At 34.9% G+C, this 25748-nt stretch overlaps 1 protein-coding gene across 4 annotated transcripts in view; it reads left to right on the top strand.

Moving 5' to 3' along the window:
• LOC126825281 (MOB kinase activator 2) overlaps positions 1-25748 on the top strand; it is an 82173-nt gene that overhangs the window by 17421 nt on the left and 39004 nt on the right. For 2 of the 4 annotated variants that reach the window (XR_007681860.2, XM_050554870.2), the window contains exon 1: positions 6676-6914. The exons of the other annotated variants lie outside the window; for them this stretch is intronic. The gene's annotated coding sequence lies outside the window, so the exon portion shown is untranslated. Of the gene's footprint in view, positions 1-6675; positions 6915-25748 lie in introns of those variants that run through there. 4 annotated transcript variants of the gene reach the window in all.

The raw sequence follows: 25748 nt of genomic DNA, 5'->3' as shown, positions 1-25748 counted from the left end.
TCCAATCTGATTTAACTTTTTATACATCTTCCTCGTCAGGGAAATTTACAGAACAATTACCTCTCCTTCAGTAAAATTACCAATCAATTTAATGATAGGTTTAGTTGATGGATTAGACGTGAAAAGCAGAGATTATCTCAAGACAGATGGCAGCACGAACCGGCCCAAAAATCTATCTAGATTCGTAAAAACTACTTTAGAAAAAGATATTATACTTTTACTAGAAGTAGGGCACCACCACATAATCTGATCCGATTTCATCATCTTAAAGTACCCTCATGCCATGAATTAGTTAAAGACCTAAGATGTATAATTGTACTGTTGGTTGATAGAATGGCCAGATAGTTATTAAATGTAGACCTAAGTGAAAGAAAGATTCGATATTGATCGATCCCACAAAATAGAAAAAGAAACTATAAAAAGTTCATGCAATCTGTTAAGTAATTGAGCCATGGCACTGGATTAGAATATAAACTGGTTTCAAATCCTGATGTTTACCTTCTGCACCTTGTAAAATATGTGAGGGGGGTTGGGTGGCTGAATGGTTAGCACATGCGCGCTGTATTATAAAGTCTGTCATTGAGTCAAATGGCGTGGTTTTGATTCCCCACTTGTATGTGTCTAGGAGTAGGGTTGCCTGTCCATCCTGGTGGGTTTTCTACGGGTCCTCCGGTTTCCTCCCACTGCTAAAGACCCCTACGCGCTAGTGAATTATGGAAATAAAATTGAACCATGTGTTAGTCCCGAAATGACCTAGTTTGTGTCTAGTGGACATTAAACCCCATTTCTTTCTCTCTCTGTGAAATATGTAAACCAAATGTATCCAGTCGTCTAACTTCTCAATGATAATTGTTTATGGTAGCGATTTTACATAAGCAGCAATGCTTGTTTTGTATCCATATATAGTATGTTAAATATATCTGTCACTCACTACGAAATAAAATATTGTTTGAACCAGAAACTTGCTGTGTTTGGGCAATCTTATAAATTTTCCGATGCAGACATAATGTCGATCATGTCTCTAAATTACTGAATTATTGTGTTGACAAACAGGCCTTGAAATAACGGTTTTAGATGTACCTGACAAAATGTCAGGCACTAATGAAATGGTACCTGACATTTTCAACTTAGTGCCGGACATTTATTAATAATATCAATAAAAAAGACAAATCAGTGCCAGACAAAATGACAAGTCACCAGAGGTTTAGTGGCTGACAAAGCCTGAATCTGTGCCTGACATTGTCAGTGACAGGTGCCTTATTTCCAGGCTTGGTTGACAAGACCTTAGATCCCATAACTTAGGCTGCAGAGACTCCCAAATCTGCCTGTTACATGCACAGTTGTGGTACATGCAAAATGGTCCTGTAATACGGTAATTTGTGGTCTGTTCAAGGATGTAGTGGCATTATTGATATGTAGTTTTTCTCTAATTTTCTTCAAGGAGCTAATGTTATCAATGTTTACATATGCACTGCTAAAGGGTTAAGCGGGGTTGGGGTGTGGCCGATTGGTTTAAAATGTGTGCGTTAAATCACAAGGTCTGTAATTGATTCAAGTGGTGTGGTTTTCGATTCCCAGCTTGTTTGTGACAAGGAATAGGGTCGTCTGTCCAATCTTATGGCTTTTCTCCGGGTCCTTCACCTCTGCTGTGCTAGAGACCCCTACACACAAGGGGATTATTGGAAATAAAATTGAACCATGTTAGTCCTGAAATAAGCTTTTTTTTTATGTCAAGTGGAAAATAAACCCCATATCTCGCTCTCTCTCTCTCTCTAGTTAAAGACTTTTTTGAGGAAGAAAAAAAATTAAATGGGCATTTTTCTTTGTTTAAATATAAGATTTATTGATTAATATAGCTGAGAAAGTTCATCCAGATTTTCCAACGTGGTTTCCCCTTGTCAGTGATGCAGGACGGAGGGCCTGACAAGGACGGCTGTCTAGTCTTTCGGATGAGATGAAAAACCGAGGTCCCGTGTAAACATTGGAATGCACGTAAAAGATCCCTTGGCAGTTGGAATTCGATATAAGAGTAGGCGATAGTGCCGCTGCCCGGGCAAAATTTCCCTCATAGCACACTGTATGGCGTATGCCCGTCTTCATTAGCCCAGTATAGAAGCAGAACAGTAGGACGTTAAACCCCATTTCATTTCATTTCCGATAAAATCAATGGACTATTTGCTCTACATTATAATCATCATCACAAGACCATGACTTTTACTAATGACTGACTGATAATCTACATACAAGATAATAATATAGTGTATGAGTACCGACCATTTCCCGTGAAGATTGATGGCTCGTGGTTTTGATCACCATGTTTTTATTAATCATAAGGTATTTTACATGCATTCGAACCAGACAGTAAAAAACATCACATGTATTTTTGATCTTCTTTCATGACATCTTTATCACCTTTGATCACCTGTATGATTGACAGGTAGTTGATTGGTAATTAAGTAAATATGCCCCCAGGGTCGTGTCCTCTTAGCTCTTCGGTTTACTACATAGTTTACCTGCAGGTCATCTGAGTTCATCGGATTATTTGTCCAAGCTAATAAAAATCAAAACAATTAAAAACAGAATTATGTAAGCAGGCTTGAGCCAGGTTAGTGAAAAATCAAAACGATCAAGAACATTTATATCATCAAAAAATACTAAAAACAATTTATGAATAATTATTAAAGGTCTTTGTAGACTATTCAATAAAAAAATTAGTTGCCAAATTCTGCAACAACAGCAATAGACAGATTTAGAGCTTGCATCAGTGATTCTTAACCAGTGTGCCATGAGATCTTTCTAAGTGTGCCGCAAAATTTTGAACGACACACTAAGAAAATGATCCAAATTGTGTATTCGCTGGTGTTCATAGCTGTGTTTTTCTTTAGTTTGAGTCTTTCTAGGTGTCTATGACTAGTCTACAGTTGTATGCCGCCTGACTTACATGTTTTTATTTTGCAAAATTCAGATATTTTTCATATATTATTTATATATTTACTAATTTAGCCAGGTGTGCCGCTATTTTTTTCATGTGTTCCAATGTGTGCCGTTGGCAAAAAAGGTTGAGAACCACTGGCTTACATAATGATTTTGTTTTTTGTACAGGTCATTGTACAATCTCATTGTAATGTTTGTCTTGACTTTTTTTTGCAAGGAAAGTAGTTTTTGATAAAGTCTGTTGTTATTCAGTTCAGACTATAGTTAGTATGACTTAAAGGAAACCAAAAGCACGGAAACTTTCGATTATCGTGAGTCATATCCTGGTGGTAACTAGGATTAGAGAAAACGTGGGGAAAACATGTGACATTCTATAGGAAACACATGACATGTCTGTCTGGATCATGTATGATTCTGTTCACATAGCTGTAATCATTTACTGATAATAAAGATTTAGGAGTATGATAATAGTGTGTGTGTATGTACTAATGTCTATAGGCTTTTAAGGCAGGGTGGGGCTGAATTGTCGTGTACCTGTTAGATAACAAAGTCTGCCATTGAGTAAAATGGCACGGTTTCGATTCCCTGCCTGGGTAGCCTGACCAACCTTGGGTTTCTCTTGGTCCTCCGGTTTCCTCCAACAAGCGAATAATAAATATTGAACCTATGTTAGTCCTGAATTCATCTAGTTTGTGTCAAATGGACATTGAAACCCCATGTACCTTGCAATGCTCTTTAGATTATAAGCTCTGTCATTGGGTCAAGTGGCATAGTTTTGAATGTGACAATTTTTAGGAGATAGGTCCATGACCAATCTCATGTTTTTTTTCTGGGTCCTCCGGCTTCCTCCCATTGCTAAAGATCCCTACATGTATATGCAAGCTAATTATGGAAATAAAAAAAAAATGCAGTATGATGGTCCTGAAATAACCCCCCTCTCTCCACTCTTTCTTTCTTCTTTCTCTCTACTCCCCCCACCCCCTCCCTCATCATTACAGTAGCATCTGTATATCACATACTATATTATTATTTGAAAAGATTATGGTTAGATTTTTGGGGGTTTGGATGGCCGAATGGTTAGCACGTGCATGCTGTATCATACGGCCTGTCATTAAGTCAACTGGTGTGGTTTCGAATTCCTGGTTGTACATGACTCCGGTTTTCTCCCACTGCAAAAGACCCCTACGCGCAAGCGAATTATTGAAATAAAATTAAACCATATGTTAGTCCCAAAATGACCTAGTTTGTGTCGAGTGGACGTTAAACCCCATTTCTCTCTCTCTCTCTCTCTCGGTTAGATTTTTACACGACTTTGAAAATGCAAAATACATGTAGAAGATATTGATATTGAAATCTTATGAGTCATAATGATGAGCTCACGTCTCATAAAAAGTTTATTCTTCGTTCTGTTTAGTGTCCTTCAAAGACCCTGGGAACTATCTGAATAAATTGCTTATAGGGTGTGCTAATAATATATCTGGGGAAAAAAACCCACTCATTAAATTATGCAGGTTGGTGGTAAGCACTTAATATAGGCCTTTGTTGTCTGGATATTTTTTACCACATGTAATTATTAGCGATTTATACTGACTCGCATTTGAACTTTTTTGGACATCAAATTTTCCATGCCCTACTCTAAAATGTACTTGAATTGAATATTTAATTAAAGAGCTATTATGTAAGATTTAGAAAAAGAGTTGGCCGTTCTCACTATAATAGTTCAAAAATGTTTAATGCAAAATGAATATATTGAAAATTTCATTCAAATCAATGTTTTTAGTTTTGAAAAGATTTGTACATTGATTGTTTATCATAACCACGGTACTGGTATATTCAAGGCTAACTGTCAGACTATTGTTTTATAGATTCAACTGTTGCACTAGTGACTTAATAGAGGTTTAACTGTTGCACTATTGTTTTAGAAATTCAAATGTTGCACTATTGTTTTAGAAATTCAACTGTTACACTAGTTTTAGAAATGTCATACTATTGTTTTAGAAATTCAACTGTCAACTATTGTTTTAGAAATTCAACTGTTCCACTATTCTGTTTTTTTGATAGGGCTTAACGATCCATAAAGTGACGCACAAATACTTTAAATGGATTGTCCATGATCAAATTTAGAATCATATCTATCAATTGTACCAAAAGAAACTTCAGGTAACGCCCTTGTAATATTTGTAACTAATTAAAAAATAGCTCAACAACCCAAATTAAACTGTCTTCGTCATTGTGTCATTTCCATTAACTAAATGAATATTTACCATAAAAACTGTATGCACGATTTTTTGATGATGATTTATTGAAAGTAATAAAATGTAATGTTCAGGGTCAGGTAGATATTACATTTCAGAAAGCAATTTATATTTTTTATATTTAAAATATATTTTTTCTGAAATTAATGCATGGAACAAATAAAAAAAAGAACAACTGACATGATGGTTTAAAAAGGCTATATATTAGACACTTTTATGCTTTAAAAAGAAATATATGATATATTATTTGATATTTTTATGAATGGATGTATGAATCTATATTAGAAATTTAGTGTTGTATGTCTTTTCTGCTTCTAGATATAATTTTGATGTATTTTGAATAAGTATGAAAATATAATGACCAATACCGTATAGGAAAATACGCCAATACTCACCAAAAATTGAATCTGATCTTCGTAATTCATGTCAAAACTGAGCTTCATGTATATGTAAAGACAGATTTTGTAAGTTTTTGTATCACGTTGTACTGGCAGAGGTGGGAACGAGTCACAGGACCTTGAGTCAAAAGTCTAGATATAAGTCGCAGCAGCTTGAGTCTGAGTCGAGTCCCAAGTCACTGACTTTAGTGTTGAGTCAAGTCCTAAGTCTTCACAAAGCCCGAGTCGCAGTCAAGTTGCCAGTTCACCAAATGAGTCAGCAATTCATGGTGGATAAGGTAAGTTTGAGTCATGCCCCATCGCCGCAACTCGAGTTGTAAACTTTTTCAAGTCGCGAGTCTGAGTTGCAGTAAATATTTCAAGTTGAGTTGCAAGTCAGATCATTGATGCGACTTAAATTGGACTCGACTCCAAGTTGCGGGACTTGTGTTCCCACCTCTGTGTACCGGTAATTGTTTTATAATAGACACACCTAAGAATAAAATTGTAACATGTCTATTTTTATCACACATTTTTGGCAGATAAAATACTCCAGTTTGAGTATATCTGATCCATTTTGGCGGAAAAAAAAAATTGAAAGCCAGTGTGAGTCCTTTATATTTGCAAGTCATTTGAAATATGTTCCACTTATAAAAGGTAAAAAACAAAAACAGCGATATTTTGAATATATATGAATATGAAATAAGTTTATTAAAAAAATATGCTATATCAGAAATTCATTTGTAATATGTTTCAGCGATAAAGGTTAAAAACAAAATGATGTATGTGGCTAATAAAATATGATATGGTTGTATTTCTACAGTAAACAAATGACAACTTTATAGTACATAAGTACGGGTATAAAGGATAAGTGTGCCATAGAGGTAATTATATATTTCATGGAGTACTTGAACCATGACTGCCAGCCTTTTATCATGGATTATATAAATAGACAGGAAAAACATCACACCACATGCATGTTCTATTAGGTTCACAGGTGAGAGGTTAAAGATCATAATAAACTATTAGCCAATCAGATTATAGATAAGGTTGTATGTCATGAGTAGACCAATGAAGTGAGGTTATATTGTGTGGTAAACATCTATATGTATACATTGAATGGAAGCGTTTCAAGCGGCTATCATTGTGTATATTTATATGTGTGACTCAGTTGTAGTTAAGTTGTTAGTCTTGCACCGAAAAGGATATCGCTTTTGTTTTAAAGTTTTAACACTGCAGTGAAACGTGTGTCACTAGTTTAATTCATCCCATGTGACTTTTTTTTACCTGAAAAGGAATCTGTTTTAAATTTTTAAAAGGACGTTATCTCAATTGATAAATCATACAGGTATGATGTGTTTGAATCAAATTAACATTTATTAACCAGAATATTTATATTCTCATATCTATTTTTTGTCATAGTCGGATGATTTGTATGTATGTCATGTCGTATCACAGTTAATGTTTTATTATGGATTTAGCTGGCAGTCATCTGACTTTTGATAATGTGTCATTAGATTATTATTGGATATATTGTAAGTCAAGTTTAGTATAACTTGTTTAAAGTTAACTACAGAGTTACCTGGGAAATCTGCCATTTATTGAAGTTTGATGTGAAGTTATGTTAGGGTAGAGTATGGTTTAGGTAAAATTGATTGATTTTTTTCGAAATTTTGACAATTCTTTTTTTGATTGAATTTGATGTTTATAATTTATGATTATAAAATTAATAGTTTAAAAAGTTTTTATTTGTTTGTTTGTAGAGTGTTCAAATAAAATAGAGACAGCTATATTTAGTTTTAAATGCTAATTCTGCAATCAGAATATATTTTTTTCTCTGACAAAGACAGTGTCTAGTTGTTCAGATGGGACAAAAAACATTGACAGCTGTAGTGTAATTCGAAATAAAAGTAGGCCGTAGAACAGCTTTGTGGGCAAAATTTCCCTCATAGAACACTGCATGGGATATATGTCCGTCTTCATTAGCCCAGTAAGTGCAGAAAAGTAGGATGTTTAACCCCATTTTATTTCTTTTCTTGAAATTAAATTTTCAACAAGAGAGTTCTGTTTTAAATAAACAGGACATAGATATCCGGTACTGATTTCAATCTGAGGTGCAGTATATTGTTACAGGTACAGGTTGGCTAATAAAATCGTAAAATGTAAATTACCCAACCCTAGATTTTATTTGATAAAAACAGAGAATATTTAAAACATGTTATTTTACATGGTAATTGTCATATGATGAAGGTCGAGTGAGGAAGGTCAAGACAGTTAACAGTCTTTATATTTTTTTTTTACCTGTGTTGAGCGGAGCTTATATTTTGTTTTTTGTCATTACGATTTTTGACTATGCAGTTTTTGATTATAAGATTTTTTATTACCTCATAGGATCAGATTACTTGTGAACCACTTCCTCATTGAAAATATTTTTGTTACGCAGTTTTGCTCTAACGATAAATGAAGATGGGCATACACCATACTGTGTGCTATGACCGAAATTTTGCATGGACAGCAGCGCTAAGGCCTACCCTGTCCTGCACTACATAGCTCCTGTGTATATCAAAGGACCCTTGAAAGTTGATAATTTCCCTTAAATCAAACTGCATGACATATGCCCTTATTCATTAGACTGATTGGTGCGGAAAATAGGATGTTAAACCCCTTTTTATTTATTCTTCATAAAGCTGTAAAAACTGACACTGAATTTTGAAAGTTGAGAAGGTGGTTATATTTTTATTGTTGGTGTTTAGGGTGTTATGTCAGTCGAGGGTTATTTATCTGCCCTGAGCTCTACTTGAGGTAGGATATAAAATATAGTGAGATTATGGTAATTATATTGTAATCATGACAACCAAGGTTATTTATTGGGGCTGAATTTTACTTTTAACTGGTTGAATGATAAAAATCAGGTGATTATATGGTGACATGAAGTTGATTTCAATGAAATATTTAAACGTCACTTTAATTTTATTTGATGGGTTTATTTGTTTTTCGAGATCTGCAATTTAAATTTGTATGTCTGTAGATTAACATTGTTGTTAGCTTTATATTTGAACTTTTTTTTTTATTAATGTTTCATTATCTTTAGAATACTTGAATTGGTATCAGATGTTTTAGAAAGAGTAAGCACACCCTGCCTCATACATGACACATATTGTTACATAATTATTACTAAATATAGATAAATTTAAAGATAGTTCAACAATTTATAGGTAATACTGCATGAACGTTATCGAGATGCCCCATAGTACGTGAGAAACTGTAATATTAATTGAGCAGTCGTATCAGTCAGGTGCTCTAGATGCAGCAGAACAGTAGGACGTTAAACCCCATTTCATTTCATCCGGTCGAATCCCCGGTTGTACGTGACAAGGAGTAGGGTCGCCTGTCCAACCTCGTGGGTTTTCCCCGTTCCTCCGGTTTCCTCCCACTGCTAAATACCCCTATGCGCAAGCGAATTATTGAAATAAAATTAAACCATATGTTAGTCCTGAAATGACCTAGTTGTGTCGAGTGGACATTAAACCTCATCTCTCTCATTTCATCCTGTGCTCAAGAAAGAGTATACATGCCCTGTCTCTTGTTTAGCAACAAACACTGATTAATAAAGGTTGAATGATATTAAAGTCTTTGATCCATTATTGTAATAAGATTATCTACATGTAACAGGGTGAAGTAGGGATATCGATGATATTTAAATAAGACACTCGTGGGACGTGTTATAAACTATGACATCATGTACAGGTAGTTGTCACAGGTCTTAACCTGGATCTTTGATATTAACATTTCAACAGGTAAAACATTATGACATATAGGTCATCAGGGGTTCACAGATAACACTCTACATTAACACCTAACTAACAAGATCAAGGTAAAAATAAAGTACACTGTCATTTTAAGTTACAAGTAAAAGAAAAAAAAAATTCTGAACAGGTAACATCAGTACATATATACCTTCCCTGTTTCAAATGTTCTTAAGTGCACAACTCTCACAGTGAAACAAAATAAACTCTTTTACTCTCGAAAATTTGACAGATGAGGTGTCTACCAGTGAAGGTCAGACCAAGAAAAAACCACAACAGACTTTTATCTATTTAATTGAAACTAGAAATTGTAATCAGACAGACTTTAAGACGATTTGACTGTGCAGCCCAGCTCTCCCCCCCCCTTTTTCATTTTGGATTAAAGAACATTAATATTAATAAGATTAATGGAATTCATCACTTATTTTGACTGTGTTCTAAATTGTAAGAAAAGTATCCATGTTTTTTTTTATGATATTTGTCAGGCAGAAAAAGTAGTATGTTAAGCTCCATTTCATTTATTACTGTATGTATTCTATGCTAGGATAGATAAATTCTTCTATTGTCCTGTTCATTCTGTGAATAATCAAATAATACCCCAGTTGTTGACGATGTACTCAATGTAATTAATAACCCCAATTATATTCTAAAGGGGCATTATGGGAGATTAGAGAGATAAAGAGCTGTCAGTTCTCACTATAATAGTTAAAAACTAGATAATGTAAAGGGAATTTGCTGAAAATTTCCATCAAATTCATCCACTGTGAACCAAGATTTTAGCTTTTGAATTTTTGGCCTAGCCTCGATCATTATTACTAAAGTCGGTACGATAAAAAACATAGGGCTGACCTTAAAAATATCTTTGTTTCGCCTAACGCGACCGACTAACTAAAACCACCCCCGACTTAAATTATTTTATTGCACTTTTCCGCGATCTTTTTATTTTATTTTGTGTGTCAGCCTGAAATATATCACGAGAGTTATTTCCCTTTACTATGGCTATGGTTTGATTCATTATTGAAACTGGTTGATCAAGACGAAAGTGTCATAGGTGTCGCTTCTCAACAAAATGGTTGCAGACGAAAGCACGTCCATTCCCACGAAATGATTCTGCCTCTATGTCTGTGGGGCGTCGTTTTAAACATGACGAAGATATTTTCAATATCCGTTTTCGAGAAAAATGAAGGCACGATCGTTAAAAACGTGTTGAAGGGGTTTCACACTTAGAGTTCGTGGCAAATCGTGTGCGAGTCTCGGAGTCGTGCATCATGAAAAATCCCGATGTCATACTCATTGATTTGTTTGACAATAAAAAAAGACGAATGTTTCCCCCCAGAAAATTATCAAGCTGTCAAATTAGCTCTTTAAGAAAAAATCTGAAAAAAAACCCCGACCTACCGACCCTTCTCCTCGATTTTGGGTCGGGTTTGGCGAAACAAAGATATTTTTAAGGTCAGCCTAGTCTTGATTATCCATTTTTGGATTAAATCCTCAATGATCGTTGAGGAGCAAATCGGATACAAATTCAGTAAATATCGCAGGTAGCGATGACATCTAGAGTTAGATAATATTTCTGGTCTAAAGAAAGACCTGCAATAGGCAGATTTAGCTCTCGCATAATATATGTTTAATATGTTATTGGCTGGCTCGCTAGTCTGGAGGTCGGGTGTTTGATCCCTGCATTGGCCGAGAAAGTTCATCCAGATTTTCCGGCGTGGTTCCCCCTTGTCAGTGATGCAGGACAGAGGGCCTGACAAGGACAGCTGTCTAGTCCTTCGGATGAGACGAAAAAAACGAGGTCCCGTGTATACATTGGAATGCACGTAAAAGATCCCTTGGCAGTTGGAATTCGATATAAGAGTAGGCGATAGTGCCGCTGCCCGGGCAAAATTTCCCTCATAGCACACTGTATGGCGTATGCCCGTCTTCATTAGCCCAGGTTAGGAGCAGAACAGTAGGACGTTAAACCCCATTTCATTTCATTTAATATGTTATTGGGGTTAATAGCCGCCTATTATAAACTATTTAATTTAAGTTGATTCCGCCATCAAGGGAAATTTGTTAAAATCAATAATACCCTTTCTACGTATACGCAGTGTCATTATTACCTACACACACATTAAATTTACATTTTCACATGAATTGAAGTTTTCATTAAAGTTGAATAGGAAATAAAAATCTGAAAATCAATATTAATTTTATACCACCCACTGGGTTAAATTGATACATGTTTACTATCATCCAACAGACTGCTGTTCCTTGTGTAATACTGCATGATTGTATTGCCCAGTGTGTAATACTGCATGATTGTATTGCCCAGTGTGTAATACTGCATGATTATATTGCCCAGTGTGTAATATTGCATGATTGTATTGCCCAGTGTGTAATACTTGTTATATACTATATTGCCCAGTTTCTTGTGATCCATCTTTTTCATAATTCAAAAATCTCTGTCCTAAATGGCCTCCATATTCAAAAATTAATCCTCGGTTGTACGTGACAAGGAGTAGGGTCGCCTATTCAACCTTGTGTGTTTTCTCCGGGTCCTCTGGTTTCCTCACACTGCTAAAGACCCCTACGCGCAAGCGAATTATTGAAATAAAATTGAACCATGTATTAGTCCCGAAATGACCTAGTTTGTGTCGAGGTTAAACCCCATTTCTCTCTCTCTCTTTCTATCTCTATTCAAAAATTAGTATATATTGTTTTGTATGCGGTTCTACTCCGTTTCACATCTGGCATACATACAAAAACTAAATAAACTTTTTCAATTCTATTAAATGGGAGCAGAATAAATACTTCTCACTAGGTAAAACTGTTGTATTGCCCAGTTTGTAATACTTTTTTTTTTATATTGCCTGGAGTGTGTTATACTGTTGTATTGCCCAGTGTGTAATGTAGGTTATTATACCTTGTGATAAATTGTAGATACTTTTTAAAATACTTGCCTATTATTACAGTTTTAATGGGAAAAAAAACTGTATTTTTTCCAGGTTTCAACGGAAAATTAAATATTTTTGAAAAATATTTTCATTGGCTGATGATTAGAAACAACTCACCTCATATTTTAGGGTAGGGTGGTACAAGGAAGGGTTATTAATTAATGGCAAAACTTATAATTTTTTTAGAGAAAGGGTTGGTTTTCGTCTTATAAAGGATGTTATACATACATGTATGTTATCTTTCATGATATATCATAATTTTATTGAATAGGAGGAAGGTTTTTCTTCCTGTTTACGGTAAATTATTAACACATGACAAATGTCATACTTTATTAAATAAAATGATTCAAGTCTAATGATTATCTTTCAAATATTAATATATGATTAATGTGCTTTATGCAACTTGGGTATTGACATGGATATAAACGCTCAGAAAGATACATGTGATATATATACACGATATCTTGGTCCCGAAATTAATGAATTGCGCTGATGGGATAATGAACATAAATTCTATTCCTCTTCGTATCAAGGGAGCTGTGGTGCTTGTTCACTAATCAGGAGGTCCAACATTGTTACTCCTTGTTGCTAGTGCAGGACAACAGGGCCTGGCATCGTCCATTTGTTCAATTGGGACGAAAAAATTCAATTGCTGTCTGGAAAAATTTCTCTTATAGCACATTTTTTCTATCTTCATTAACTTGGTCAATGCAGAAAAGTAGAACGTTAAAACCCCATTTCATTCATTCTCTTTCAAATAAAACAGAATATAAGACGAGTTTATCTCTACAACTGACATTAAATACATCCACTAATTTATAAGATGATATAACAGGCCTTATCTCTGGAACTGGTTAAAAACATGTTAAGTTGATTATAACTTTCAACTTGCTTCATTTTACCTCTGTTTATAAATCTGGAACATAAACTTTTTGAACATTTAATTCAGTTAAAAAAGTAGGTGGTGTACTTTTAAATGATTAGATGCACCAGAAGTCTACTTAATTAAAAGTTATCGTTAAATTCAAGTGTTGTGGCAAAAAATATTTGATATTTTTCTCTTTTTTTTAAATGTTATTTTTTTTATTTACCAAAGAATGGATGTTGAACCCCATTTCTGCTTGTACTAGGCTTATAAAGACAGGCATACGCCATATATATACTGTGCTATGAGGGAAATTTTGCCCGGACAGTGTTGCTATAGCTTACTCTTATATTGAATTACAACTGCCAAGTGATCTATTACGTACAGGCGAATATGTACACAAGACCTCGGTTTTTCCTTCCATCCAAACAACTAGACAGCTGTCCTGCACCATTGACAGGGAAACCACACTGGAAAATCATGATGTACTTTTTTGGTCAACACCCGTTGGCTAGCGGGCCAGTATCTTACTCGCTCAGTCTCCATGGCACATTAGAAGTGATATCATATGTTCTGGTAATAGAATCGTGAGTAAGATAAGATTATGTTGTGTTGAATGTTAAGATAAGGGTTTAAGGTTGAGGTTGTTATTTCATGTTTAAAGAAAATGTCTGATACTTGTAAAACCATCTGGATATCATCTGACGGGGATGTGAATCGTGAGATCGTGACTGTGTAATAATAGTAGAACAACATGTCGACATCCAGTCTGACAAATCATACTAACCATTCCGACCATTCTCGCTTCTTTAATACACTTATCTTGGCACAATGTTTCCTCGATTAGAAAAACACGGAAAACATAGCCTTCATTCTTTATGATACAAAAATACAATGGTAATAATGGAGAAAAGTGGTTTGTCCGGGGATCCATTCACTTGATTTATTGTTTATTGCTTGCAAGTCCGTGTGTGATTTGTCTTGTACATGGGGTTGTCTTCTGGGGTTTTATTTGGTTGGTGCTGTGCCCTGTATTTTCTGTTAGTTTTTGTGAGGTGACCTGTATATACCGTTAGATAGTTTTTGTAAGGGGCCCTGAATATGCTGTTAGATAGTTTTTGTAAGGTGCCCTGTATATACCGTTAGAGAGCTTTTGTAAGGTGCCCTGTATATATTGTTAGAGAGCTTTTGTAAGGTGCCCTGTATATATTGTTAGAGAGCTTTTGTAAGGTGCCCTGTATAGAGAGTTTTTTTTAAGATGCCCTGTATATACTGTTAAAAGAGTTTTTGTAAGGTGCCCTGAATATGCTGTTAGATAGTTTTTGTAAGGTGTCCTGAATATGCTGTTAGATAGTTTTTGTAAGGTGTCCTGTATATACTGTTAGATAGTTTTTGTAAGGGGCCCTGAATATGCTGTTAGATAGTTTTTGTAAGGTGCCCTGAATATGCTGTTAGATAGTTTTTGTAAGGTGTCCTGTATATACTGTTAGATAGTTTTTGTAAGGTGCCCTGAATATGCTGTTAGATAGTTTTTGTAAGGTGTCCTGTATATACTGTTAGATAGTTTTTGTAAGGTGCCCTGAATATGCTTTTAGATAGTTTTTGTAAGGTGTCCTGAATATGCTGTTAGATAGTTTTTGTAAGGTGCCCTGTATATACCGTTAGAGAGCTTTTGTAAGGTGCCCTGTATATATTGTTAGAGAGCTTTTGTAAGGTGCCCTGTATATATTGTTAGAGAGCTTTTGTAAGGTGCCCTGTATAGAGAGTTTTTTTTAAGATGCCCTGTATATACTGTTAAAAGAGTTTTTGTAAGGTGCCCTGTATACACTGTTAAAGAACTTTTGTAATGTGCCTTGTATGTATACCTTTGTCGAGATGTGACTCAGTAATAAGCAGTAATTGTATTTCATAGAATTTTGACCTATGCATTGCTAGTATAGACAATAACTCTCCCCTCTGTTTCTTTGGTTGCCTCTGAGATCTTGTGTTTGCTCCCACTACTAAAGACCCCTACCTGTAGGATGATAATTGTAATAAAATTCACCAAGATTTTAGTCCCCCCCCCCTCTCTCTCTGTCCTGCAATATTTGAATATGACTGTTATATACCAATATAGATCAGACATAGTGATGACAGTATATTAATGTTTATAATAACTGATGTTTGGCACACTTCACCTGTCTATTATAATCCTACCACAGGATGTAGCGTTACACCCTACCTATGTGTGTTTAATGATAATAAATACCCAAAGCAAACAGTTCACACTCATGTTTAGTAACAGTTTGTGTCATGACCGGATGTACATGTACCTATAATACACAGATAATCCGTTATAGGGGGACAATAAAACCTTTACAGTTTCTAATCGTTGCATTATAAGGTCTGTCATTGAATCCATTGCCTCGGTTTCGATTCCCCGTTTTTTATGTGGCAAGGAATAGAATCGCCCGTTTAACCTCATGAGTTTTCTTCGGGTCCTTCAGTTTCCTACCACTGATAAGATCCCTATGTGGAAGCGATTTATTGAAATAAAATTGAACCATATGTTAGTCCTGAAATAACCTAGTTTGTCTCAAGTGATTGTTAAACCCTATTTCTCTCTCTCTGATTATCATTTGTATTTTTTCCGAACAATATCTAATTTTTTACATCTTAATCCATGCTAAAAATCATTATTTAACATTTGATTAAATGCCTCTGTGCATTATTTCTATTTTTCTGAAAATATGTAATTTGTCACAGGTTAATCCACGATTAAATATACTTGAACTCATTATTTAACATTTAATTAAGAAAACAAAATCAGATTAAATCAGATTAAAAAGAAGCACATCAAAAGGTGGTGCTGACTTGTTTCGATCATTACCCATTTATGATATCTGAAAGCTATAAGATAAGCTTACGGTTTATATAGTCGGTTTATATAGTCAGTCTTGCCGTTGGCGTCCATTGGAATACCTTGAACCCGGTATTGTCAGTCTTGTATTGGAATTACTTGGACCTGGGTTCAAGCAAGCTTCTGTCCTCAGTTGTAAGACTGCAAATTGTCAATTTTTATTAACTGGATATTTTTAATATCGTGTACTATAAACTGTTTGTGGTTTTACCACATCATATTTTGTACTCTGTTACATTAATACACCAGGAAAAGAATGATTATCTGGGATTTCAACTAAATCATCTGGATTTTAATCTTATTAGTAAAAAAGTCATACGTTATCTTTTCTTTATTTAAATAACCATTATAAAGAAAACCACAGGGGCTACATTCTTCTGCTGTCATCATTGTATTCAACTTTCTGTTTTTAAAATTATATTTATCAGTTTATTTACATCTTTAAAAAAATGTATTTCTGCTTATTTAATTTGTTTTTATCAGTTAAATGAAAGTTGGTTTCTTGAGGTCATTGTGCAAGTTTTCTACTGAACAATATTACTCTGTAAATCACCTATTATTGCACCGAAGTGGTTTAATAGCTGGTAAAAACATATATAAGGCCTACTTTTGGCTTTGACCACAACAACTTTCAATCCCCAAACTTGCACTCCTGCCAATTGCACCTATATATGCATAACAAGAAAATATAGTATGCCTTATTTGGGCATAATGGTTTGCCACTATGCAACTGAATTTCCTCTTTCAAGGTCTGCAATTCATCAAAATTTTATCTATGCTTTATGACATTTGAAATAAAAGATTAATTTTAAGTTGTCAGATTTTAGACTATTTTTTATTTCTCAAATTATTGTACGTCATTGAGTTTATCTTACATATGAATGAACGTAGGTAAAGACTATGATGTGCGTTAATTGAGCCATCAAGTGATATAAACTCTTTATCAAGGGACAAAACAATGACTTTTATCTCTACTTATTGAACATTATCAGATATATTGTGTACGTCATCAACTGGGTAAAAAAATACCCTGACGTGACAAGGTCCAATGTACTAATTAGAAGATGACTGCATTATTTCAGTAGTATAAGAACCATTGCCAGTTGGAATTCAGTTAACATACAAGCGTAGGGGGTGGCCCAGCTGTAATGGTAAAGTTTCCCTCTAGCATTGTATGGTATACGTCCGTTTTCCTTGGCTCAGTCGATGCATAAAAGTAGGACATTAAACCACATTTCAGTTCAGTGGTAAGGGTATTTGACTTTTGACCAAGACTAGATGTGCCTTGAAGAACCTTGAAACTTTTCTAGTCCTTTTGGGACAGGTCAAGGGTAGCACCTGCAAGCGTTAACAATAACTTTCAGTAAGTAAAACCTTTGGCTAGTCGATGTCAACTTAGGTATAAATTAGCATGTAAGTAAAACAGCCCTTGACAGTTTTAAATAAACAAAATTAATGTAGGCAGACCTACCACTGTCCTGGCAAAACGCCTGTTTGTCCAGGGGTCGAAATAACGAGTGAGAAAACGGTGAGTGAGAAAACGGTTGTCATTTGTTTCATTACTTTTGCCAAAATGTGCTAAAGTTAATCACAGAGTCTTGATTGTAAGCATCTCTTACAAATGAAATTGAAATACAATAAGTTTATTTATTATTAATTTTTTTTTTTATTATTATTAAAAACGAAAATCAGTGGTGACAACTTGAAATGACCAAGTGACAAGTAAAAAATAATTCTACTTGTCACCTGAGACAAATAAGGTTTTACAAACATTTCAACCCCTCGTTTGTCTCAAAATGAATGAAGTATTTTGTTGATGAAATATTAAAATCCATTACAAAGTTAGTATGCTATAATATGAAGTTTGTAAAAAAAATTGCACAAATATATGATATGTAAAAATTGTTACAGTCTCAAATGAATGAGATATTGTGTTAATAATAATATAATAAATTCCATCACAAAGTTATTTAGTGCAGAACATTTAAAGTTTAAAAAAACCTGAAAAAATATATAATACCAGTATGTAAAATTGTTGCATTGTCAGTTAATAAGAGTAATAATTTTATCTATAGGGAAGGTTTGTTGATGATTAAGAGACTTAATGCAGTGGTTGATCATGTGTCAAATCACCCAACTACATGTGACAGTGTGTAGTAGTTGAACCTTATTGGCAACCACATGTGAACCTTATTAGCAATTAAGTCTGAAAATAAACCAACTGTCTCAGACAATGTTAAGAATTTCTCAGTAATGAAATGGGAGTGTAATGTCCTACTGATCTGCTCTGACTGGGCCAATGAAGACAGGCATATCCCATACATTGTGCTCAGACCTACTCTTTTATATAGAATTCCAACTGCCAAGGGTTCTTTTACATGTACACAGGACCTTGTTTTTGTTTTTTTTTTGTCCCATCCAAATGACTATACCTTGTCCCTTGCCAGGCCCTCTGTCTTGCATCACTGACAATCATGACAAACTTTCTCTGCCAACACTGGGATCAAACTCTTCCTCTTTTATTTCTTAGAAGGGAACCTTATCGGCGTGCACATAAAAGAACCCTTGGCATTTGGAGTTTGATGCACTAGGCAGAAAGTCTGCTGTCCAGGCACAGTTTGCCTTATAAGGCACAATGCCTGTCTTCATTAGCGTGTTTGATACAGAAAGTCGGACTTTAAACTTCATTTTATTTAATTTATCTGTCTGAAAGTATCACATGATGTTTGTAACAGGTGGATAAAACCCGCAAGGTTCGTCAAGATAAAAATATTCACAGTCAAGTAATTGTTGTAAGCTATCTTCACAAAATAACAATTAAACGGTCATTTTGTGGTGTGATCTTGCCGTGACTTGACACCCTCAGTAATTCATGATAGCTATTTGCATTAATTGCGGTTTGTTTTCAACTGTATAGCTTACACATTATTGGTTCTATGTATTTGATCTACTTTTGATCAGTTCAGAAGAAAGGATTTCTTTGAAAACAGATTGTTAAATGTAAGGCCTGTTTCAAGATTTTCTGGTTTTTAGACAAGGATATAATGTTGTGAGAATTCATAAAGTATCAGGAAATGTAATGCAGTGAAGTTAAATTTGTTCTAAAGAATTCTATATCTTGATAAATCTCCATAGTGACCGTATCCATGGCTAATAGCACCTTGGCTGGGACAAAATATTGAGGTCCCTTCTATGTAACTGTGACACGCAGAAATCGCTTTATAATTATTGACCAATCAAAATAGTTTTAGGTATATCACTGCAGTTTATGACTGCATATGATAACGCATATGACGGTGGTCACGGAAACCAAGTAATCTGAAGTGTATTTGATAAGAACATAAAAACATAGGATCCTGGTTTGTAGAGTTTTCTTAGAACCAACATTCTTATCAGTAACCTCTTCTGTCTACTTGGTATTCCATGCAAGTTTTATGTAATTTTCTTTTGTACATCGCAATCTAAGTAGAACGCAGAACAATCTTAAGTGGAGTTTGTAATTTTAGTAGAACAAGGTAAATTGTTTTGATTTTGCTTACACTTTGATGTCAATGGATCGTTCTTATTCTTGAGGGTTACTTTATCTTTTTACAAAAAGATAGTTTGATTTGAGTGTCTGGATATTATGAAAAATTTGAAAAAAAGACACAAGGTATATGTAGATGTATGGATATAATTACTTCTCTGGAAAAGTTACCTGTATGGATATAATTGCTTCTCTGGAAATGTTACCTGCAAAGATATAGATATAACTACTTTTCTGAAAATGTTACCTGTAAGTTTTACAAGAAGTAATTATATCTCTACTTACTTGTGTTTTTTGTTCTGCATATTTAATCATACTTGAAGACGTCAATTAAATAGCAAGTGCAGGAGGACCACAATACACACAAAAAACACAAGACAAACCTGCGGACACAACATTAACTACACAGGCTGTAAGAAATAAACAACTAATAGCAAATCAAATGAATATATTCGTTGGGCCAGTCGCAAGCGTACATTGCGCTGTAAAGTCACGGGTCTGTAAAGATGCAGGCCTCTTACAAAATTAAATTTGATCTTTTTCAACTTTTTCTGTTTAGTAACTCAACTCGTGTATATAACTATTATTTATGTATAGAATTAGGACTCTTTAACTCCATCAGAGTATACATGTACATACAATTCTAAACTGTCAGATGTTAGTCTCATAGTGAACAATTTAAAACCATCATCTTTCATTTCATGTTCTCTGAGATTTGAAACTGGATGATATTTATTTGTTTCAAATATGACACTGGATAACTATATTTTAGATAGATAATTTTCACTGTTGGAAATGTCAAATATCACTGTCATAAAAGATAGTGGTCTGAGCAGCTGTTACTGATTGACATGTTCGACTGGACAGCTTTTAATTGTACATAATATACAATGTACTTTCACCCATCATATCACATTCGGATTTTACTTTTTGAATATTCAAGCCATAATTTGAATACTATACGATTACAGACACATGGATCCATTTTTGGATTCTTTTTTGTGCATTTTCAGATTCCCAGAAATTTGAATTTTGCATTGCATTAACTGGTGTGGTTTTGACTTCAAACTTGTATGTGACAAGGAGTAGAGTTGAGTTGCCAGTCCCCCCCTCTCTTTCTCCCCCCCCCCCCCCCCACACACACACACTCTCGCTCTTTCTCTGCAAACTCGTCTTTCTCTAGGGTACACAAACCACCATAACCTTGAATAAAATTGCACTATATAGCCCCCCCCTCTCTCTCTCTCTCTCTCTCTCTCTCTCGCACTCTGGGTGAGTGTCCCTCCACACCCACTCGCTCTTTCTCTGCAAACTCATCTTTCTCTAGGGTAAACAAACCACCATAACCTTGTATAAAATTGCACTATATAGCCCCCCCCCCTTCTCTCTCTCTCGCTCTGGGTGAGTGTCCCCCCACACCCACTCGCTCTATCTCTGCAAACTCGTCCTTCTCTAGGGTACACAAACCACCATAACCTTGTATAAAATTGCACCATATAGCCCCCCCCCCTCTCTCTCTCTCTCTCTTTGGGTGGTTATTTTCCCCCCCCCCCACTCTCCCTCTTTCTCGGCAAACTGGTCTTTCTCTAGGGTACACAAACCACCATAACCTTGACTATTTAATAAGTATTAGTATACAAGTATTAGAATAGAAGTTTAAGTAACAGCTGTATCCAATCTTCGCTATACAATGGTAGTCAGTATAATACTACAAGAATATACTGTTAAATATAACAACTAGGTTTTGTTATGGTTGTCATTAGTACACTTGACACTAGCCGTCATAGAACCAACTTCAGGTATGCACGCCCGACGTCGTCAAACTCATTGTTCTATTGTGTAACCATATGGGCAATATTTTTGCAAGGTAATGGAAAATTAAATTGTCCTTTTTATATTCGTAGAATGATTACCTTTTATTATCGTGGTATTGATTTTCATTTTTTTGTTTTTCAAATGGCACATCATTTTTTTTTTTTTTCAGAATCAATCTAATTTAATTGTAGGAGATCTATTTCATATATTATTGTTACAATGTACATATTTTAGTATACTGGTACTTCACAACTTGTCAGTCGTGCAGGAGAGAGGTACTGGCAAGGGACAAAGCATAGTCGTTCGGATGGTACAGAAAACTGTGGTCCTGTGTACACAGTGGCATGCACGTAAAAGAATCCTTGGCAGTTGGAATTCGATAGAAGAGTAGGCCAAAGAGCCACTATCTGGGCAAAATTTCCCTCATAACACACTATATGGCATGTGCCTTCTTCATTAACCCAGTCCGAGCAGAACAGTAGGACAGTATTTCAATTCTTATCATTGAAGAACAAAATGGGCTATGCACATTTGGGCATAGAAACTTGTACACTTGAAAACTGGCTATAGAGCTCATGAGATCAGTTATAAAAAGAAAAAAAAGATATTATTCAATCAGTTGTTATCTACCGGTAAAAAGACCAGTCTATCTATTCTTTATCAGAATTTTTAACCTTGATTATTAATGATGTAACGCTCCGCTATCAGATGGGCCATGTTTAATCAGTATTTTTGATTGACGGACCCTACACTGGCATGACAAGATAGCTTATCATTAATATCTATTTCAGTTCATTTAACATATATAAAGTTTTAACGATAAACTTTGCAGTTCATGTCCAAGCGTATAAGTACCCCCTTAATTTAAGTGGTATGAGGTGTTCAAGTCAAGTGAAAGGAAAAAAAACAAGGTCTGTGTACATAAAAGATCCCTTGGCAGTTGAAATTTGAAGAATAGTGGCTGTGTACGCCACTACCTTGGTAAAATTATTCCCTCAAGCCTCTAGGTAAATATAACTATAGAAATAAAAGTGTCAATGAGGATTAAGCACCATTAACTTATTAAGGCCTGATGTCTCATTACATCCTTTTTAGTGCAATAGGTGAAATGAAATGAAATGAAATGGGGTTTAAAGTCCTACTGTTTTGCTCCGAAATGGGCTAATGAAGACGGGCATACACCATACCATATGCTATGAGGAAAATTTTTCCCAGACAGCGGCACTACGGCTTACTCTTATATCCAATTCTAACTGTAAAGGGATCTTTTATGTGCACGCCAATGTGTACACGGGACCTAGTGCAATAGTAATCGGCTTGCAAACTACAATCTCCAATAAGAATGTTGGTCCAAAAATGATTCATTTCTGTTTAGTATTTACAAAGATATGTTGAATTTAAATTTCATTAATCAGTGCTTCTCGCTATGTAATAAACCTGTTGAGATTTTGTTGTGGCCGGAAAGTAATGATAGACCTTTTTTTAAATTGGGAGATCGTCTATAGTATTGGTATATTGCTTTTGTTTTCTGAATTAAATGTTAAATAAGTGGATCTGCTAGTACATATAAAACGTGGATTATTTTAGTGAAAGATGCAAATGACAAATCTTTACTTTAATATTTGTTTGTGCTAGGATTGTGGATCTAATACTATGAAGGAATCAGCACAGCACAATCTTTAATCTCAAGTAACACAAAATATAGAAAATTACTCTTGTTATGCATTAAACAATTTGCATTATGGAGTCTTTCTATACAATTAAGCCAATTGAAGATCAAATCTTCTCCAATGCAATAATTTGAATTGTCGTACAATACTTCCTGTTTCTAAGTATATTACTTGCATTATTGTATGTCTACTTCCTGTTGAATACTGTATAGACAATTAATTAATTGTTATAATAAAAATGGCCTTATTTAAACTGATTGATCCCTAGTGATCCCTGGAGAACCATTGCTCAGCTTATTTTGTCTACTATTCATCTTATAGTGACGATGACGCGCGACAGAGAGAAATGGGGTTTAACGTCCAATCAATACAAACTAGTGATTTCGGGACTAACACATGGTTGAATTTTTTTGTCCCCCGCCTTTCGAAGAAAGCAGGGGACTATTAAAATGGGTTCGTCCGTCTTTCCGTCCGTCTGTCTGTCCGTCTGTCTGTCCGTCACACTTTTTGGGACACAATAACTCTCTTCCTAATTGAGCTAGAATGTTCAAACTTGGTGTATGTGTTTATTAGGTCAATGCCTTGATGGAGTTCGAAGATGAGCATTTTCCGCTTAGGGTAAGCAGAGATAAGCAATTTGATTGGTTGATGCTTTGGGACACGATAACTTTAGTTCTAATTAAGTGAGATTGATGAAACTTGGTGTATAGTTTCATTACAGTAAAGCAGAGATAAGCAATTTGATTGGTTGATGCTTTGGGACACAATAACTTTAGTTCTAATTAAGTGAGATTGATGAAACTTGGTGTATAGTTTCATTACAGTAATACCTTGACTAAGTTTGATAATGAGCATTTTCTGCTCAGGGTAAGCAGAGCGATACGCAATTTGATTGGTCGAGACTTTGGAAAACAATAACTCTCCTACTTTGATTGTCCCCCGCCTTTCGAAGAAAGCAGGGAACTATTAAAATGGGTTCGTCCGTCTGTCTGTTTGTCTGTCTGTCCGTTCCGCTTATGGTAAGCAGAGATAAACAATTTGATTGGTTGATCTTCGAATTGAGTAAATGTACTCTAGATCTGTAGTCATAGAGCATGTTTTCCCCTTAATATGCTATAATTATTCCATCAAAAACATTGTATGCTTAGACTATAAGTAAAGATATACTGTTTGATTGTTCAATACTTTGTAAAAGATAATTTGTGATAAATTTATATGTGTCCTCTAATTATTTTCCTATTTCGGCGGGGGACATCAGCCTCACTGTTGGCTTGTTTTTGTTAGTTTGCTTACGCATAGGGGTCTTTATCAGGGTAGAGAAAACCCACGAGGTTAGACAGTGGGCCTGTCGCATACAGTGTACAAACCGGTAATCGCAACCACACCAATGACCAACCCCATGATCTAATGCACATGTGTTAAACCTCTCGTCCACCCAACTCCCTCCTGCTCATAGTGACGCAAAATACCCTAAGACTGTTTAGCTTTTTGCTGTATATCAATATTTGTCTTCTTGTTTAACAATAGACATATATTTACCTTGTGATACAGATCAATGTATGTTACTGGTCATCTAGCCACTTATTGATTGTTTTATACATAATTTAAAGGGACAAAGCAGCGACGGCAATATTTACAGATCTTGTAAAATATGTATACTGATTGCTTTGAGTTTAGGCAACCCTATTGCTTACTTGTCCAGGGGAACCACAATTTCTCGCTAAGGGGTTGGATCATGGTGTTGGCTGAGACAGTTCATCCAGAATCTGTGACCTCTCTCTCTCTCTCTCTCTCATTATTTTGAAGGATTATTTTTATATATATATATATATATATATATATATATATATATATATATATATATATATATATATAGACAGAATGTCTTTTCATGTAGGCAGGTCATTTTGTGGTCAATATTGAACTGAATGACATTTTGTTGAGATAAGTTGTCTTATATCAAGCGCTTTAAATATTGATTATACAATACATTGACTTATGAAACTTATTGTAGGAAAGGCTATTGTGTTTTTGGGTGAAATATTGATTTCAATTCTCTCTCTATGTGTTTATGCCACTTGAATAAATAGAAAAACAATATGTGGTTTATCTTGGTTATGAGCATGTCTTGAGGAGAGGGTGCAGGGTTAGGGTGCTGACTGGGTTAATCCTTAGATTAGAAGGTCTGCCGTTATAGACCCCGGTGTTTCTTTTTATCATAGTATTTACTGTAGTATTAATTGAATCCTTTTAAAGTAGATAATTTAGAGTATTCACAAATGATATAACATTTCACTTGTTTCCTAGAGATCCAAAAACTGATGGAGGGCCCAGGGCTGCAGTCCCCTAATGACTGAAAAGATTTATTGTTGAAACCCAAAGATTTCAAACCATTCTATTTTAGAAAGAAAGAAAAATTGCTTATGGTAGCTTATGGTAACATATTTATTTGTCTTTGTTTCAAAAACCCAAAACTAAATCGTGTGTCAAATTCAAGTTTATATTTTGAATATTCACACGGCTCATACTCTGCCATCTTGAACTGTCATCTTGAATTATTTATGACGTCCTGAAACCAATAGGTCTATAAATATAATAGTTAGTATTGACTGTGATCTGTGATTAATTTGTGTGTTAATAATATATGATGGGTATATTG

This window comes from Patella vulgata, chromosome 6, assembly GCF_932274485.2.
Source record: "Patella vulgata chromosome 6, xgPatVulg1.2, whole genome shotgun sequence".
NCBI lineage: Eukaryota > Metazoa > Mollusca > Gastropoda > Patellidae > Patella > Patella vulgata.
This window is presented reverse-complemented; position numbering and strand designations above follow the sequence as displayed.